Raw genomic sequence first — 19,389 nt, 5'->3', positions numbered from 1 at the left:
GCAGTAAGATAGGTAGTCAGATAGGAGCAAGAAAACTATAATGTCATTTCCAGAGATGTCATGGGTCCTATGAGGATTCTCAAAGGTTCTTGTCCCAGCTTCTAAAGGAAAAGAAGGTAAGATATCAGATGCTTAATTAGAGAAGAATAAGATCATCTTTGTCATTTGTTTACAAAATTCTGCAAGCAATCCTGAATCCCAGTGTCCAGCTCCTGTCTGTCACTTAGCTCTGATCATGGGACATTAAACACCAGCCATGGGTCACATTGGTGTGAGGAGCAGAGCCATACATCAGACAGTGTCCTGCACATTTTGGATATTAATCCTGACAGGAAAATCTTTAGCATTGCGTGGATTAGTCAATGTAAATTCATTAACTACTTGTCATGACTGTAATATAATCTGGCCTGACCGTAAAGACTCAACAGCACAGCGGTAATCAAATCTATGCAGAAAACAACACATTTCTGTTTAGACTCAATGACTGCTACTTTTGCTAGATCAGAGGCTGGGGCTTTAAAGAGAATAAAAAGGTACTCTTATGCACATCCCTGGGAGGGGCCTTCCTGTCTGAAGGAGAGTAGCGCAAGCCACGGCAATTTGAAGTTACCTTCTGTTTCTGGCAAACCTCACACCCTCCACATAATAGAAATCTGTCAATCTCTAGACCCCATCAGCAAGAAGTTCACAGATGATAAAGCAGAATGTCTTCTGCAGAGTTGAACATTTCCTCCCAGGATGAGTCATTAACGGGTTTTAATCATGCTCATTAGCCAGCCATTAAAGTCATGTCCAGCTTTTCACCGCCAGAAAGGAGAGGAGACAATGATTGTGGTGGGGGGACACCTCACCATCTGTCCCCAGTTGGAACTCCTGGTATGAAGCGCCTTGATTTATGGCTCCAGCACTCTTAGATCACCAGCACTGACTCTACTTATTTCTCTACGTTGAGCCAGGCCCGAGCCCACCAGAACTGGAAACAGTACGAATTGAATATTCACTAAAATCAGAGGCAAGCCAGTGCCAACTGACCAATCATGAGGTCTCCATTTCGGTAAAACATGCATGTTAATTGCTGTAGCTTTGATGCATTAAAGAGCCAGTAAGAGTGTGGCTTTGGAACAAAAGAGTGCAACGGAAATTACTATGAATTTGTTTCTGTTCTTTTCTGGAAGCAACTGCTACTAAGTAAAGCAACATGGACCTTATAAATGCAGAAAGAGTGAATATTTAAGATTTTTAATATCTCGCTATTTACCTATCATTCTCTGTCTCTTCCAAATTTTTTTTTTAAAGATTTTATTTTTTTTTCCTTTTTCTCCCCAAAGCCCCCCGGTACATAGTTGTATATTCTTCATTGTGGGTTCTTCTAGTTGTGCCATGTGGGACGCTGCCTCAGCGTGGTTTGATGAGCAGTGCCATGTCCGCGCCCAGGATTCAATCCAACGAAACACAGGGCTGCCTGCAGTGGAGTGCGCGAACTTAACCACTCGGACACGGGGCCAGCCCCTGTCTCTTCCAAATTTTACTTGGTCTCTGAACTGTTCTGTGTTCTTTTATCTTTATACAAATCTGTACTATATTTGAACAGAGTAACTGATGAAGGGCTTCATAAACAGTAGGTGTTTTATAAAGTTTTTTTAAATGATGGAATAGCACATGTGTATTTTCTTAGCTAAGAATTATGAATACAAAGTGATTTCATTCATTTGCAGCATAAGAGTTTTTCTTTTTGTGCCTCTGTCTAGTGCCCCAAAACAATCTGCTTATAGTAACCTATTTCCCTGTCTGAGCCTTTTCATTTATAACCTGCTCATTTAGATGGTTTTTTTTAAAGATTTTATTTATTGCCTTTTTCTCTTCAAAGCCCCCCAGTACATAGTTGTATATTCTTCGTTGTGGGTCCTTCTAGTTGTGGTATGTGGGACACTGCCTCAGCATGGCTTGATGAGCAGTGCCATGTCCACGCCCAGGATTCGAACCAACGAAACACTGGGCCGCCTGCAGCAGAGCGCGTGAACTTAACCACTCGGCCATGGGGCCAGCCCCTCATTTAGATTTTTTTTGAGGAAGATTAGCCCTGAGCTAACATCTGTGCCTATTTTCTTCCACTGTATATGTGGGTCACCACCACAGCATGGCTCAGGAGTGGTATAGGTCCATGCCCGGGATCTGAACCTATGAACCTGGGCTGCCAAAGCAGAGCATGCTGAACTTCACCACTGCACATTGGGGCCCACCCCTCATTTAGAATTTTATCTCTACTGTAGAGCAGTTCAGTTTTTAAGTTAAGTTTTTTTTTTCCTTTCCCTCCTTGTTGCAGTAGCTATAAAATCTCTCCTTCGTCTCTTCCCTAGACTCAGATTCTAGTCCACATTAATTTCTGTGGTAAATTTTCCTGCCTTTCCTCCTTGCTCCTCACTTAATTGCCTGTAGTGCTCAAACGTGGTATGATGGGGCAACTAGGCAAGCCCTTGACCTCTAACTTCATGGCCTCACCTTCCAGTGCAGGAAGTCCAGGCAGGCGGTGAAACAGAGCGTCCTAAAGAGCATAGCATCCAGGATGGTCCAGGGAAGAGTTTGTATATTCCTGCGGGTGAACAGGTGGACTTTGCTAATGAGAAGTAAAGGAAGAGCCAAATAATGAACCAGCAAAGTAGACCCCCTGAGTGGAGAGCAGCCACAAGAAACAACGCTATACATGCAGCGCTGGGGGCATCCTAGCAAAACTAGAATATGGCCACAGTTCCAAAAGAACTTGATATTAAAGCAAGACCAGGTCCTTGAAACCAGACATTTGGCCTCAGGAATGAGCTAACTAGAACTTCAAACCTCATGCTCAGAGCCAGCGTACTCTCTGAGCATCAAGTTTGAACTCATAGTTACCTCCTACCTAGGACAGGAGTGAGTTGAGAGCTCAAGTAGATGGTGGACAAGTGGCCCCAGCAGTGGGAAGAAGCTTGCTGTAAAGATAAACAGAAGGTAGGTCAGGATGGTCCTGGACAGTTAAAATCCATTAACTGACTTACAACAAATTCACCTGAGAAGAGCTCGGTGATTTAGCAATCGTTCTATGCAAATGTGGGTGACTGGGCCCTTGTCCAACAATTCCCAAGAGAATCATGTTAGTGTTAAAATTAAAAATTAGACCACAACTAGCATTGAATTATGAGAGACGAGCAATAACCTGTTATAAATCAACATTTAACTGCTATCCTTAAGGAAGTGTCAATTATGAAGGACAATAAATCTGAATTACATGAAAACAAATGATGTTGGTACACTGTGGGTCCTATTTGATTTAAGCATTTCTCACCAAGCCCTTCACTCCTAATATAGGCATAGGATAGAAGGAAGATGATAGGAACTTCTGCTAGAGTTGCCCTGTTCTCCCTGTCTATCAGCACAATTATTCTGCCCAGTGCTACCTATCCCTACCTCCTCACCTCCAGGCAGGACTTTCAGTGGAATCTTGAATTATTTTGGAAGCTGTTAAGGGAGATGGGGAGAAGGCTGTGGAAGATCATCCAATTTAGGTGTTGGATTCTCTAATGATGTCTTAATCTATTTCTTTACTGATGTTTCATTCATATTAGTGACAGAATCATGATGTTATAGAATGCTGAGGCCCTTTCTTTTGCTCATAAGGAAACCAAGACACAAAGAAGGGAAGTATCTTTTTGCGACTGAATAGCCAGTGAGATACAGAGGTAAGACCAGAACCCAGGTTTTCTGGCTCCTGCTCTGAACCCTTTTCCCAGCTGTTTTTGTAAAGTGTGTAGGCCTCCGAGGACAGGCCCTGGGTGGTACTTTCTCTTCAGGGTTCAGCACAGCCCCAGGCTCACAGAGATGCTAGGTCAGACCTTGTCGTTCAATTAGATATTTGACTGGGCCTCTGCAATGATGTTTTCTCCATTTACCGCCCCCCCCCCCCATCCAACCGCCAGCCAGGCTGCTCAAGATAGGTCCTCATCTCAGCTGTGTGGCTTCCATTATAGCACAATCCTTGCCACCATTGCAGACCTGGTCTCCCTTTTTGTGACTTCTTTCCCACAAGCTTGTCTTGCTTCTAATGGTTGGGCAGTATCAGATGGTGGCTAAGAGCTTTAGAATCAAGCTCACCTGGATTCAAATCTCACAATTTAGCTCTGAGACCTCAGGTGCATTATCAACCTGCTCTCAGTCTTGGTTTCTTCATTTGTAAAAGGGAGGTAATCATAACTATGTGTTCATGGTGGGAGTGAGAATTACGTTAGATGAGGTATTACATTAGATTAAGTATGAGGAGTGCCTGGCTCGTGATAAGTGCCCAAAATCTGGTAGCTATTAATTATAACGTGCATCCACATTAGAGGTGGAGGCAGAAGCTGGTGGAATTCAGTGCCAGAAGGCTATGTTTGAAGATGCCCCACTCTTTTTCTAATTCTATTTCCTGATATCTAGTATTACATGTTTCCTATTGCATTTTCTCAAATCATGTTGAGCTCAGGAATGGAGATGTATCCTTCATTTATTCCACATTTGTCAAGCACCTGCTCTATCAGTCAAGCTGACAGACAGCAAACACCCTGCCCCCAGCCCTGCATTCCTTGCAAAGTTGGGTTTGCTAGATGGAGGGTAGCTTACAGATTCTATGACCTGAGGGTTCTAGGGGTGAGATGTGACATTTTTCAGTCATATGGGAGGTATAGCATTCAGAAATGGAGTGTATCTGGAGGCCTGCCCCCTGAGGACTCCCTGGGCTCCCTTTGTCTCCTGGAGGGAATCTCAACCCAGACAACAATGTCTTTACACCTCCTTAGATATAGAGACCCTCGTGCTTTTTAATGGCAAAAAGAAAAAAGCCCTCTTTTTGCTGACCCTGAATTGCCATCCCAACACTCCAGTCCTTCGATAGGTTATCTCCAGCTTGTCCAGTTGAGAGTCACTCCCATTCTCTAGTCAGGCCCTGGGGCTGGAGCCTCCACTAGCTGCAAAGCCCAGGTGATTGTGGCAGCCCTAATCAGAATAGTAAAGAAATATCAATTGGAAGACATCTCTACACCTATAAAATAAACCCATTCCAAAAAATAGTGACTTTTGCACTTCTGTGACTTTGCGTTTCCACTAGAATAATGTGAGCTCCATGAGAAAAAAGATCACCCTCATCTTCTATTGCATTTCCATCCACAGTGTCTCACACAGTGCCAGGTATAGTAGGTATTTGGTAAAAATTTGTTGAGTGAATGATCCCCAGTGTATAGAGATAATCTTCCAAAACTAAAGGGCTTATTATATGCCAGATGCTGTATGCACACACTGTACACACCTTACACCTTATTATATACTAGATACTGTTCACACACTGTACACACCTTACACGAAGTAACCTCTCTATGCCTCAGTTTCCTCATCTGTAAAATGGACATAGTATTAGGAATGATACTTACTATCACATGGTAAGTATGTGATAAGTATGAGTTTAAGTAACATGTGTGAGGTCACATGGCTGAGAAATGATGAAGCCAAGGCCGGAAATCAAGCAATCAGGATCTTGAGTCTAGGGTCTTGGCTAACAAGGCTGCAGAGCCATCTTAGTGGAGAAGTGGAGTCTGGGCCAACTGCCCTCATAAGTGCTCGTGTCTCCCAACACCCACACAATGTGTTCTGATAAAGTAACATTAAAATAACTGTTTCTACTAGCTTAATGGAGAAAGAGTGTGGACCAAATTGCAAGCTTGAAGGAGGAAGTTAGTACTACCCTCTGCCATGTGGTAGTCCTATGGAAAACTCTGGATTTGAAGTATTCCAGGGCTCCTCTCTTCTCCTAAGCACACTTCTCTTATCCCTGTCATATGTATAAGTCATGAGCTAGGCTGAGCTTGATGAGCACAGGGACCAAATCTACGCCATCATCCTATAGCTTTGTTGCCCAGCACAGTGCCTGACAATAGGAGGGTCCAAAAACAAATCTGTTGAATAAATGAAATGAGTGAATGAGGAGATTACCATGTGATGGGTGGGGATTTTTTAAAAAGAAAGAGTGTTGAGTGTAACTGTTCACGGTTCAGGGAGAAAAAGCCAATAGACATCATTTTCTTTTATTGGGACTCAAGTTTTGAATCAAATCCCAGAACCCAGATTTCAGAAGAGACAACAAAAATAATTATCTTTAAAATTCTCTTTGAGTAGTGTGACTTTTCTTTGGAAATTTTCAGTACATAATTTTGAGGATGCCAGTTGGGAGGGAGGATTTTTTTTTCCTGATAAAACTGTACAGACCACTTCAATTATCCCTGGGAAAAGGGACCTTTGTTTTCCCTCCTCCGGTCTTTCATTGAACCATGCCTGTCCCATGAGGAACTATGGGAAAGAAGATGATGTGTCTGCTTGTCTCTTTTTCTCTAATAAAGTTTGTCATTTACTGAAAACTAAAATGCTATCCTCTTCCCTGCATGATTAATGCCCAGACAGCCTCTCCAAGCTTTAGACTGCTGAGCCACAGTGAAGAATGGAGCCCCATTGCCTTCCCTTCCCCTGGAGCCTGCCGCACATGACACATGTGCAACCAGGCACACACAATGCACATGCATGCGAGAGCACACCACACACAAACACGCCAATCTGCTCCATGTTTGTATCAACCTGGGCCAACATGCTCAGCCAAGGGAGAAGAGTTTTGCTTTACTTCTTACAGGGACTCCAGGTTGTGTTCTTGCTCTCTGCAGGTGGCGAAAAATGAGATCAGAGTTGGCCTTTCTCTCCTTGGGGAATCTAGTGAAGTATAGAACACGTTAGAGCTAGGCGTCAGCCAGCCTGCCTGAAAGGACATGAGGAAGTGGCTGTCCAATCTTCTTGCTGAAACATGGACAGCATCCCTGGTAAGCTACCAGCACGTAAGCTCCACAAGGACAGGGCTCCTTGTCTGCTTTGTTTACTGATGTACCCTAAGTCCCTACAAGTGTGCCTGGTACCTAGTAGGTGCTCAATAAATAGATTTTGAATAGTGGTTGAAAGAATGAGTAACTGGATAGTTTTTAGAAAAATACATCATCTTTCCTGGAATATATCACCTGGAACATCCTTCCCTCTTCTACCCCTTCCCAAGGCAAAGTCCCTCTATATTTCAAGGGCAGCTCAATGTCACCTCCTCTCTGCTGTTTGTGTAGAGTCTCCACTCCAGATATAGGTATTACTCTATCTTCCTAGCCTTCACAGTACTTTACACACTTCACTTAGAAAAATGGGCATATTGAGTTGCAATTATGTAGTTACATGTTTTTGTCTTCCACTAGTAGATCAGTTTTCTAATTAGACACCCCAATTGTTCATTTCTGTGCCCCTGGAATCTACTAAGATTATTACAAGTCACTATAGCACAGTGACTAAAAGGCTGTCTCTAGAGCCAGACCATTTTGGTTTGAATCCCAGCTCTGTTATTTGCTAACCATGCAGATATGCTCAGTTTCTGACTTTGTGTCTTCCTTTCAATTTTTTGTATTCATTTTTTCTGACATTAACAGTATCTCATAATAGTTGTGAAGGCTTTAATGAATTAATGTATGGAAAGCACTTAGACTCTGCTTTGCTTTGTGCAAATTAAGCACTCAGTAAATATTCACTTTTATTTTTTATTTAGAGTGGTGCTTATAATTGACATTTCTTTTTAAAAATGTACTTGTCTTCTGGTGTTTTAGTATTCAAGCAAATCTTTTACCAATAGTAACCCCTGATTTTTGTTTGGGAACTCATCTCACCCTAACTGCTAAATCTCAGTCTCTGTGGTTTCCCAGAGCTCATTCTCCTCTCTCCAGTGCAGCAGGCTTCTGAATCAGGTCTAGCCAATCATTTCCCTGGTCCAATGATTGGGTCATAGATGGATACATGAGTCCATCACAGCCAGGAAGGTAGTGTGAAGTTTTTATCGGGATTCCTGGCACAAAGGAGAATGCCATTTCCACACTGGACTGAATGTGGAAAGATTTGAGTCACTTCCTCCAGCTGTCTTGCCTCCAGGAGGGCAGAACTTATCTGAGAAGAGTCAAGAAGGAGGAGATCTGGACCTAGAGATAGACAGGGAAAACTAGATCTCTCATGACAATGTTTGAGCCCCTGATCAATGTGCCAGGAGCCAGCAATGCTCCTGGACATTTCCTTTTATGAGCACTGTTCCCATGATGGGAACAATTACATAACAATTACTCTTCAATATAGTGGCTTTAGACAATGTCAAAATGTATTTTGCTCTCAAATCTATAAATTGGGCAGGGTTCAGCAGAGATAGCTCACATCTCCTCTATTATGTGTCAAAGGTGATGGCCCGAGGGCTGGAAGCTGGGATCTTTTGAAGGTTCGGTGGTTGATGCTGACTGTCAGCTAGGGGCACCAATTCCTCTCCACGTAGGTGTCTTTAGGTGGCCTTTCCTCATGGGCTAATTGGACTTCATCACATCATGGTGGCCACTTTTCCTTGAGTGAGCATCCCACTCCCACCCCTAGTAAAACAGAGAGCCAGGCAGAAATTGCACCCTTTTTAAGGAAAGTCACTCTGCACCAGTTCTTGACTAGTTGGAACACTCACAAATCAGCTTAGATTCAAGAGGAGGGGAAAGGTAATGCTCTGGAAGAGGATGTGGTACTGGAAATTGGACTGTGCCTCAAATCCTTTTCGACAAAGTCAGTCTGGGTTAGACTTTCTATCACTCATCACAGAAAGAATCCTAACTATACCAAGGTTGATAGACATTTGTTGAATAGATAACTTCATTGTTGAAAATCTGCCTTGCCTAACCTTATAGAGTTTGCTGTTTCCCCTTCAATCAAACCATAACTTTTATAATCTTTCATTCTGCTATACATTTTGTTCAGGAAAAAAAACTCTCACATTGTAGGAAAGCCTAACAAACAGTGGAAACTAAATAGATTTATTCAACTAATTAGTCTTGTCAATCAGGGCAAGCTCACTTCTGCAAGGCTTCAGCCTCATGGTACCTGGAGTATGTATTTGTGAAAACATTCTAAGCTTCTCAAAACAGTTTTATGCTCATATACACTGGGGAATGTCAGGGTAAACCAAAATGAAAGAAGATTTTTTAAAATTTTAGTCCAGGACTTTCAAAATTCTTAATGTGTCACTCACCAACAGGGTCTACAGAGCACAGACTATTCTGAGCAAATTGGACCACAGAACATTTTCTTCTAAGACCCTCTTGCTCAGCTCCGGTGTTCTGAGAAACACGGTTTGAGAAATAATGACATTCCTAAAATAGATCTCGGTGGCAACCATAAACTTTTTGCATTTTTTTCTCTACTTGCCTGTTTTTAAAGTTTTTAAAATTATTTTCTCTAGCCTATTAAATTTCATATTTATTGTATAAACATTCTACAAATGGTGTCCATATGAGTATGACCTTCTCTGATTCATTTGGGGGAGTAACTGCTATCTTCCTGGGTGGGATAATATCTTTCATCTACAGAATGTGAGCCTGTATGGTGTGTGGTAACATTGACACGCCATGGAGTAAGATAAGTCTTCCTGCCACCAAGAGACGTGCCTTTTCCCAATTTAGAGGGGCTCTAATTCTTTCTGACAGTCTCATGGGTGCACTATGTCTGGCATATATTTCCTAGCTCTGGAAACTGGATCCAATCCTTCAAACCAAGACTTCCTTTCAAAAGCAATGCCATGAACCAACAAACAAATGGAGGGTATTCACTTTCTTCACTAACCATGTTGCTTTGCTAATATTCATTTGTTATGTTTCTTTAGTTATAGTTTGCTTGGAACTTGGCCATTTTGGATCGGTTATTCTAAGCAGAAATGGGAGTGAAGCAGCTCTAGAAATGTTGGCTTCCTCTCAACTGTCTTAATTTCCCAATTAAGTGCTCTGGTACTTGCTGCCTGCTAAGCATTCTTTTCAGGAAACTCCTCTATGGTTTCACATGGTAGCTGGTACCTATTGTTGTTGAATATTTACCAGCTGCCAGAACTCAATAGTTGACACCGAACAGACCCACACTGGACTGAGCATCTACCCGGCAATTTACCATCCTTTTCTTGTGGGTTTCTGATGGAGAGAATATCACAAACAGCAGGAGGAAATTTTATCCACCAGAGAAATGACACACAAGGCTCACTCTCTTCCAAATATCTCTGTCTTTAAGAGAAAATTCAGCCCAATCATACAGAGGTCATTGGAAACAAGACTGTGACTCTTCTTTAGATCATGTAGGAAATGATAAGATAAAAGGGCCAGGACATAAACAGTGGGCTGAAAGGGCTCATGTTTGACTTGAACGTTGCTCAAAGTATTTTCCAATTAACATCTGTTATGCAGAATATTGACAGTTATTGAAAAAAGGGATAGATTATTTAGTCAGATAAATTTAGAAAACCTGTGGTTAAGAACTTTTTTATTACAGGACTTATCAGAGCCTTTAATACATTAATGTGTTTTGTACATCTCCAAAAGGGACATGTTCCAAAAGGAAAATTATCTGGACACTTCACATGAGTTAACTTATTTTAATCCTCATGATTCCATGAAGTAGATAGGATTCCTACCCTTGTTTTACAAATGGGAAAGTCAAGGCACAAAGACATGACATTTCTTGTCCAAAGTCACTCAGCAAATAGGTGGTGGAATCAGAAATTAAACCCAGGCTATCTGGTTCCAGGACTTTTGCTTTGATCCATGATAGTGTACTGACTTGATAAATATTGACAGAAGTGTAAATGTACCATGGGAATCATTACAGGGAAATGGAACGGCACTGCCCGTAAGTGGTTTTACAGTATGTTTAGAGTAGAGAATCTCTGATGGAAAGAATTTTGTGCTTTTTCATGTGAGAATCATATTCGTAACTCTTTCTAATGACACCAGTTTCTCCCATTGTATTATACCCTTAAGCATGCAATGCACAGCATATGGGAAGACACTGTGAATCATAGGGTTGTGTCTGGTGGCTCCTTCTTGAACTTGGAAAACTAATACTTTGGCTTTCTTGTTGCTTAAAATGTTCTTAAATTATATTCCAAAATTTCACGTGCTTTTTTAAAATTGAGACTATTTTTTAAAGCAGTTTTAGTTTTACAGAAAAGTTTAGCAGAAAGTACTGACAGTTCCTACATGCCCCCTTCCCACTCCCACAGTTTTCCTTTTTATTAATATCTTGCATTGTGATAATTTGTTACAATTGATGAAGAAATATTGAAAGGTTACTATTAACTAAAGTCCATAGTTTACATGAGGATTCACGTTTTGGTGTTGTACAGTTCTATAGGTTCGTACAAATGCATAATTTCATGTATCCACCAGTATAGTATCACACAGAATAGTTTCACCCTAAAAATCCCCTGTGCTCCAATTATTAACCCATCTATCACTAGCCCCAAACACTGGCAACTACCTTTTCCAGAATGTTATATAGTTGGAACCATAGAGTATGCAGCCTTTGCAGATTGACTTTTTTCACTTAGCAATATAAATTTAAGGTTCTTTCAAGTCTTTCACAGTGTGATAGTTCATTTCCTTTTACCACCAAATAATATTCCATTTTATGGACATACCATGGTTTGTTGATCCAATCACCTTTTGAAAAACATCTTGTTGCTTCCAAGTTTTGTCCATTATGAATATGGCTGCTATCAACATTCATGTGCAGGCTTTTCTGTGGAAGTAAATTTTCAACTAATCTGAGTAAACACCTAGGAGCACAATTGCTGAACCATACAGAAAGAGTATGTTTAGGTTTGTTAAGAAACTGCCGGACTGTCTTCCAAAGTGGCTGCTGTACTATTCTGCATTTCCAGCAGTAATGGTTAAGTGTTCCTATTGCTCCACATCCTCATCAGCATTTGAGGTTGTCAGTGTTTTAGATCTTAGCTATTCCAGTAGGTGGGTAGTGGTAGCTCATTGTTGTTTTCATATGCAATTTTCTAATGATTTATGATGTTGAGCATCTTTTCATATGCTAGTTTGTCATCTGTATATCTTCTTTTCTGAGGTCTGTTCAGCCTGTTTACCCATTTTTAAATTGGGCTATCTGCTTTCTTATTGAGTTTTAAAAGTTCTTTGTATATTTTGGATACAAGTCCTTTATCACATACGTGTTTTGAAAATATTCTCCCAGTCTGTGGCTTGCCTTTTTATTCTCTTAACAGTAGTCTTTCAAAGAGAAGACGTTTTTAAGTTTAATGAAGTCCAACTTAACCAATTTTTTCTTTCATGAATCATGCTTCTGGTGTTATATCTAAAAAGTCATTGACAAACCCAAGGCCACCTAGATTGTCTCCCGTATTATCTTATAGGAGTCTTATATGTTTGCATTTTACATTTAGGTCTATGATCCATTTTGAGTTAATTTTTGTGAAAGATATAGTGTCTGTGTACAGATTAATTTTTTTTAACGTGGAAGTTCCAGTTGTTCAAACACCATTTGTTGAAAAGACTGTACTTTTTACATTGAATTGCCTGTGCTCCTTTGTCAAAGGTCAATTGACTACAGTAGTCCCCCCTTATCTAAGGGGGATACATTCTAAGACCCCCAGTGGATGCCTGAAACCACAGATGGTACCAAACCCTACAAACATTATGTTTCTTCCTATACATACATACCTATGATAAAGTTTAATTTACAAATATTAGGCACAGTAAGAGATTAATGACAATAACTTCTCTTGTGCATATCCAAATTGCCAGCATCACTACTCCTAAGCTTTGCAGCCATTATTAAGTAAATTAAAGGTTACTTGAACACAAGCACTGCAACATTGCAACAGTCAATCTGATAACTAAGAAGGTGACTAATGGGTGGGTAGCATACACAGTGTGGATATGCTGGACAAAGGGATGATTCACATCTGGGGCAAGACAGAGAGGAACAGCTTGAAATTGCATCGTGATATTCAGAACAGCGCTCACTTTAAAACTTAAGAATTGTTTACTTCTGGAATTTTCCATTTAATATTCTCGGACCATGGTTGACTGGGATAACTGAAACCACAGAAAGTGAAACCACAGGTAAGGGGGGACTACTGTATATTTATAGGGTTCTACTTCTGGGCTCTCTACTCTGTTCCATTGATCTGTTTGTCTCTTCTTTTGCCAATATCACACTGTTTGATTACTGCAGCTTTACAGCAAGTCTTGAAATTGAGTAATGTGAGTCTTTCAAATTTGTTCTTCTTTGACAATATTGTGTAAACTATTCTGGTCTATAGCCTTTCCATGTAAATTTTATACTCAGTTTGTCAATTCCACAAAATAACTGTGGAGATTTTAATTGGGATGGCATTGAATCGAAGATCAAGTTGAGAAAAACTGCCAGCTCAACAGTATTAGGTCTTCTTGTCCTTGAACATGGAATGTCTCTCCATTTATTTAGATCTTCTGTTTTTCATCAGTATTTGGTAGTTTTCTTCATATATTTTTTGTATTATTTGTGTGAGTGTGTGTGTGTGTGTATACACAGATACATTATATATATTATATAATGTATATATCTTGTTAGATTTATACCTAGGTATTTCTCTCTTTTTTTGGTGCCAATGTAAATGATGCTGTGTTTATCAATTAAAATTCCGGTTGTTCATTGATGGTATATAGGAAAACAATTAACTTTTTTATGTTAACCTTGTATCTTGCAAACTTGCTATAATCATTTATTATTTCCAATTTTTTTTGATTCTTTGGATTTTCTACATATACATAATGTCAGCTACAAACAAAGACAGTTTTATTTCTTCCTTCCCAATTGTATACCTTTTATCCCCTTTCCTTGTCTCATTGTATTAACTAGGACTTCCAGTTCAGTGTTAAACAGGGCTGGTTGAGGGGACATCCTTGTCTTATTTCTGATATTATGGGGAAAGCTTTTAGTTTCTCCCCATTAAGTGTGATGTTAGCTATAGGTTTTCTGTAAATGTGCATCAAGTTGTGGAAGTTCCCCTCCAATCTTATTTTGCTGAGAGATTTTTATCATGAATGAATGTTGGATTTTGTCAAATACTTTTTCTGCATCTATTGATATGGTCATCTGATTTTATATTTTAGCCCGTTGATGTGATGGATTATGCTAATTGATTTTTGAATGTTGAACTAGCCTTGCATACCTGGGATAAATCTCACTTGGTTGTGCTGTGTAATTCTTTTTATATATTGTTGGATTCGATTTACTAATATTTTGTAGAGGTTTTCTGCATCTATGTTCATGAGAGATACTTGTCTCTAGTTTTTGTTTTTTTATAATGTCTTTGCCTAGTTCTGATATTAGGATAATGCTGACCTCAAGAAAAGTGATAGGAAATGTTCCCTCTAATTATATTTTTCTGGGCAAAATTGTGGATAAGTGTCATAATTTCTTCCTTAAATGTTTGGTAGAATTCATCAGTGAAACCGTTTGGGCCAGGTGTTTTCTGTTTTGGAAGGTTATTCATTTCTTTTGGAATGGTGACCACCATTATCATTTCATCCACCCACCGCCACTCCCCTGCTGTCTGGCAACCACCAATCTGTTCTCTGTATCTATGAGTGCAGTTTTGTTTTTGTTTTTTTAGAATCCATGTACAAGTGAGATCATACAATATTTGTCTGTCTCTGCCTGACTTTTTCAATTAGCCTAATGTCCTCAAGGTACATCCATGTTGTTGTAAATGGTAGGATTTCTTTCTTTTTATGGCTGAAAAATATTCCATTGTATATATATATATATACACCCTGTTTTCTTCATCAGCTCATCTGTCGATGGATACTTAGCTTGGGTATTATAAATAATACTGCAATAAATAAGGGGTGCAGATATCTTTTCGAGATAGTGATTTTGTTTCCTTCAGATAAATGGAAGTGGAATTACTGGATCTTCTGGTAGTTCTATTTTTAATTTTTTGAGGAATCTCCATACTGTTTTCCATAAAGGCACATCAATTTACATTTCCACCAACAGTGCACAGGGTTTCCTTTTCTCCACATCCTCACCTTTCCCTGCATGTCCCATTATTTGTTATTGATTCAATTTCTTTAATAGCCATAGGCCTACTCAGGTTAGCCATTCCTCCTTGTGTGAGTTTTGGCAAATTTGTGTCATTTGAGGAATTGGTCCATTTCATCTTGGTTATCAAATTTGTGGGTATAGAGTTTTTAATAACGTTCTCTTGCTATCTTCTTAATGTCCACGGGATCAGTAATGATGGCACCTTTCATTTCTGATGTTAGTTATTTGGGTCTTCTCTCTTTTTTTCTGGGTTAGCCTGACTAGATGGTTATCAATTCTATTGATATTTGAAAAAGAACTAGCTTTTGTTTTCATTGATTTTCTCTACTGATTTCCTTATTTCAATTTCATCTCTAACTTTTATTTTTTCTTCTTTTTTTCTTACTTTAGATCTAAGTTCCTCTTTTTTTCTAGTTTCCTAAGGTGGAAGCTATGGTTATTCACTTTGGTCTTTCATCTTTTTTCATATGTGCACTCAATGCTATAAATTTCCCTCCAAGCACTGTTTTGCTGCATCCCACATACTTTGATAAGTTGTATTTTCATTTTCATTTGGTTCAAGATATTTTAAAATTTCCCTTGGCAAATTTTTTTGACCCAGGTGCTATTTAAAAGTGTGTTGTTTAATTTCCAAGTACTTTGGATTTTCCAGCTGTCTTTCTGTTATTTCTAGTTTAATTCCATTGTGGTCTGAGAAACTACTTTCTATGATTTCTATTCTTTTAAATATGTGATGGTATGTTTTATGGCCAAGAATGTGGTTGATTTTGATAAATGTTCTATGTGTGCTATAGGAAAATATGTATTCAGCTGTTGTTGGGTGAAATGTTCTGTAAATATCATCTAGATTCAGTCAATTGATGGTGCTGTTCTGTTCAACTATCCTCATATATAGTTGACTGCTGGATCTGTCAATTACTGTTAGTGGGGTGTTGAAATCTCCAACTATAGTATTGAATTTGTCTCTTTCTCCTTGGAGGTTTGTCAGGTTTTGTCACATGTGTTTTAATGCTCTGTTGCTAGACACATACACATTAAGGTTTCTTATTTCTTCTTGGAGAATTGGCCCCTTTATAATTATTTATCTAAATAAATTATCTAGATAAATCTCTACTTATCCTGAACATTTTCCTTGCTCCAAAGTTTGCTTTGTCTTAGTTTTTGCATAGTAATTTTCTCCATCCCTCTACTTTTAAAATATCAGTATCTTCTTATTTAAAGAGAGCTTCTTGTAGACAACATAAGGTTGGTCGTTGTTTTTTTTAATCCAGTCTCCCAGTCTATCTTTTAATTGGTATATTTAGATCATTCCCATTTAAAGTGACTGTTGATATAGTTAGCTTGTATCCACCACATTTGTAACTATCTTCAATCCATTGATCTTGTTCTTTGTTTCTTTTCTTGTCTTCCACTCTTTTTCTGCCTTCTCTGGTTTTAATTGAACATTTTATATGATTTCATTTTCTTTCCACTCATCATATCAATTATAAAAGTTTTTAATGGTTTCACTAGCATTTTTAATATACATTTACAGTTAATCTAAGTCCACTTTCAAATAACACTTTAATGCTTCATGGCTAGTACAGGTACTTTGTAACAGAGTTTTCCCATTTTGTCCTCCCCATCCCTTATAACATTGTTGTCATTCATTTCACTTATCCATAAGTGACAATCACTGAATACATTGTTGCTATTGTTATTTTAAAGAAACTGCCATCCGTTGGATCAATTAGAAATAAGAAAAATTAAAAATTTAATTTTACTCTCATTTATTCCTTTTCTAGCACTCTTCCTTTGTATAGATCTGAGTTTCTCCCTTATGTCATTATTCTTTTCTCTAAAAAGCTTCTTTTAAAACTTCTTTCAAGGCAGGTCTACTGGAGATAAGTTTTCTTAATTTTTGTTTGAGAGTCTTTAGTTATCTCTCACTTTTGAAGAAAAATTTTGCAGGATATAGAATTCTAGGTTGAGGGGGGACTTTTTTTATCCTTTCAACACTTTAAATTTTCCACTCTGATGTTTTCTTTTTCTTTTCTTTTTTAGATTGGCCCTGAGCTAACATCTGTTGCCAATCTTCTTTTTTTCTCCCCCAAACCCCAGTAAATATTTGTATATCCTAATAGTAAGTCCTTCTAGTTCTTCTGTGTGTGATGCCACCACAGCATGGCTTGATGAGTAGTGTGTAGGTCTGTGCCCGGGATCTGAACCGATGAACCCTGGGCTGCCGAAGCAGAGCACGCAAACGTAACCACTATGCCACCCAGCTGGCCCCCTTCTCCACTGTTTTCTTGCTTGCATGGTTTCTGTAATTTTTAACCTCGTTTCTCTATATGTAAGGTGACCCCACCCTTCTCTTTCTTTCAAGATTATCAGTTTTTCTTTGATTTTTTGCAGTTTAAATATGATATGCCTATGTGTAGGTTTTCTAGTATTTATCCTTTTTGGTATTTTTTAAGCTTTCTGGATCTGAGGTTTTTGTCTGTCATTAATTTTGGAAATTTCTTGGCCATTATTACTCCAAATATTTCTTCTGCTCCTTTTTCACTCACTTCTCCTCTGGTATTCCCATTATGCACATGTTACATCTTCTTTAACTCTCTTGCAGTTCTTGGATATTCTGTTCCTTTTTACTTACATCCATTCCTTTTTCTCTTTATTTTCAGTTTGCGAAGTTTCTGTGGATATATTTTCAAGTTCACTTATTCTCTCCTCAGTTGTGTCCAGTCTACACATGAGCCCTTCAAAGGCATTCTTAATTTCTATTACAGTGTTTTTGAATTTTCACATTTCCTTTTGATTCTTTCTTAGAGTTTCTATCTCTCTGCTTACATTAGCCATCTTTTCTGTAGTTCACCTGTTCCATTAGAGCCTTAGCATATTAATCAAATTAATTTTTAAATTCCTGGTCTGATAATTCTAAATCTGTGCCATAGCTGAGTCTGGTTCCAATGCTTGCTTTCTCTCTTAAAACTGCATTTTTCCCTCTTAATATGCCTGTAACTTTTTGTTTAAAGTCAGATGTGATATATTGGGTTAAAGAGACTGAGGTAAACAGGCCCTTAGTGTGGGTTTTTATGTTTATCTGGCTAGGAGTTGGGCTGCATTTACTGTTTGCTGTTGCTGTAGGTATTGGAGACTAAAATTTCCTCTAGCATTTTTTATTTTGCCTGCCCTGTTGTCTTTGAGTTTCCCTAGAGATTTCTTAAATAGAGTCTGGCCCTTGATGTTCTTTTACCTTTTATGCACTGTTATTATGAAGGAGCCTGATTGACATGGTGGTAAATGTGGAAGGAGTGGAAGTGTTCCATAGTCCAGCAATTAGTTCTCACTGTTTTGGTGAGCTCATGACCTGGGCTGTAACCTTCAGAAGTGATACTCAGCTTTTTTACCACTTAGGTGAGACAGGAAGCCTAGAGGGGGCTGCACATTGGCATTTCCCATCTTTATGTTGAAGGCTAGAGGGGCCTGAAGTTGGGTATTTTCCTTCCTCCAGGCTAGTTAGTCTCTGGTAAAACCCAAGTTATTAGGCTCTGACAAAATAGTTTCCTTTTTTTTTTTTTACACAGTTATTTATTTATTTATTAAGGTATAATTGACACATAACATTATATTAGTTTCAGGTGTACAACACAATGATTCAATATATGTGTATACTGCAAAATGATCACCACAATGTCTAGTTAACATCTGTCACCGTACATAGCGATTTCTATGTACCACCATTCATAGGGGTACATAAAATGGTTTCTTTTGAGGGACATACTTTGTTAAGGAGAATGGACTATCTAGGAGTATTTCAAAATGATTACTTCCCCAATCCCCTTACCCGCCACCAGAAACACAAGGTGGTTTTTCTCCAGTGTACACCCTGAGAACCTAGTGGGTCTCCTGGAGGTAAAGCTCACAAAAGTGCATGGTCCCCCTAAGACTTTGTCTCTCAAACTAGTTCACACTGAGCCTCTAGAAAATTTCGGATTACAGTTTAATTGTTCCTACCAGAACAGGCTCCAGGGGCAGCCTCTGCTCCTGGGCTTCTGCTCTCAATAAACTATGATTCTTTGAATCCAGTTATTTCTCCAGCTTTCAAGACAGTGGCTTACCCTATGATCTCAATTCTCTGATGACCCAAGAAGAACTGTTGATTTTCACTTTGGTAGGTTTCTTATTGTTGTAAAGATGGGACTGACAACTTTCAAGTTCTTTACACGCCAGATCAGAAACTAGAAGTCAATTTCATATGCTTTTTTTTGACTGGTAAACTTTAATGTAATTCATTATTGATTAAATGATTCAGTAAATTCAATAATAACTAAAATAATAATTTCTGAGTTGGTTGGTATAATTAGGTTGACCAGTTCATGCATACTTTCCATTAAAGAATTGTCTTCTTGGAATACCAAATCATTATCATGCATAATG

This window comes from Equus quagga, chromosome 2 (genome assembly GCF_021613505.1).
Source record: "Equus quagga isolate Etosha38 chromosome 2, UCLA_HA_Equagga_1.0, whole genome shotgun sequence".
NCBI lineage: Eukaryota > Metazoa > Chordata > Mammalia > Perissodactyla > Equidae > Equus > Equus quagga.
This window is presented reverse-complemented; position numbering follows the sequence as displayed.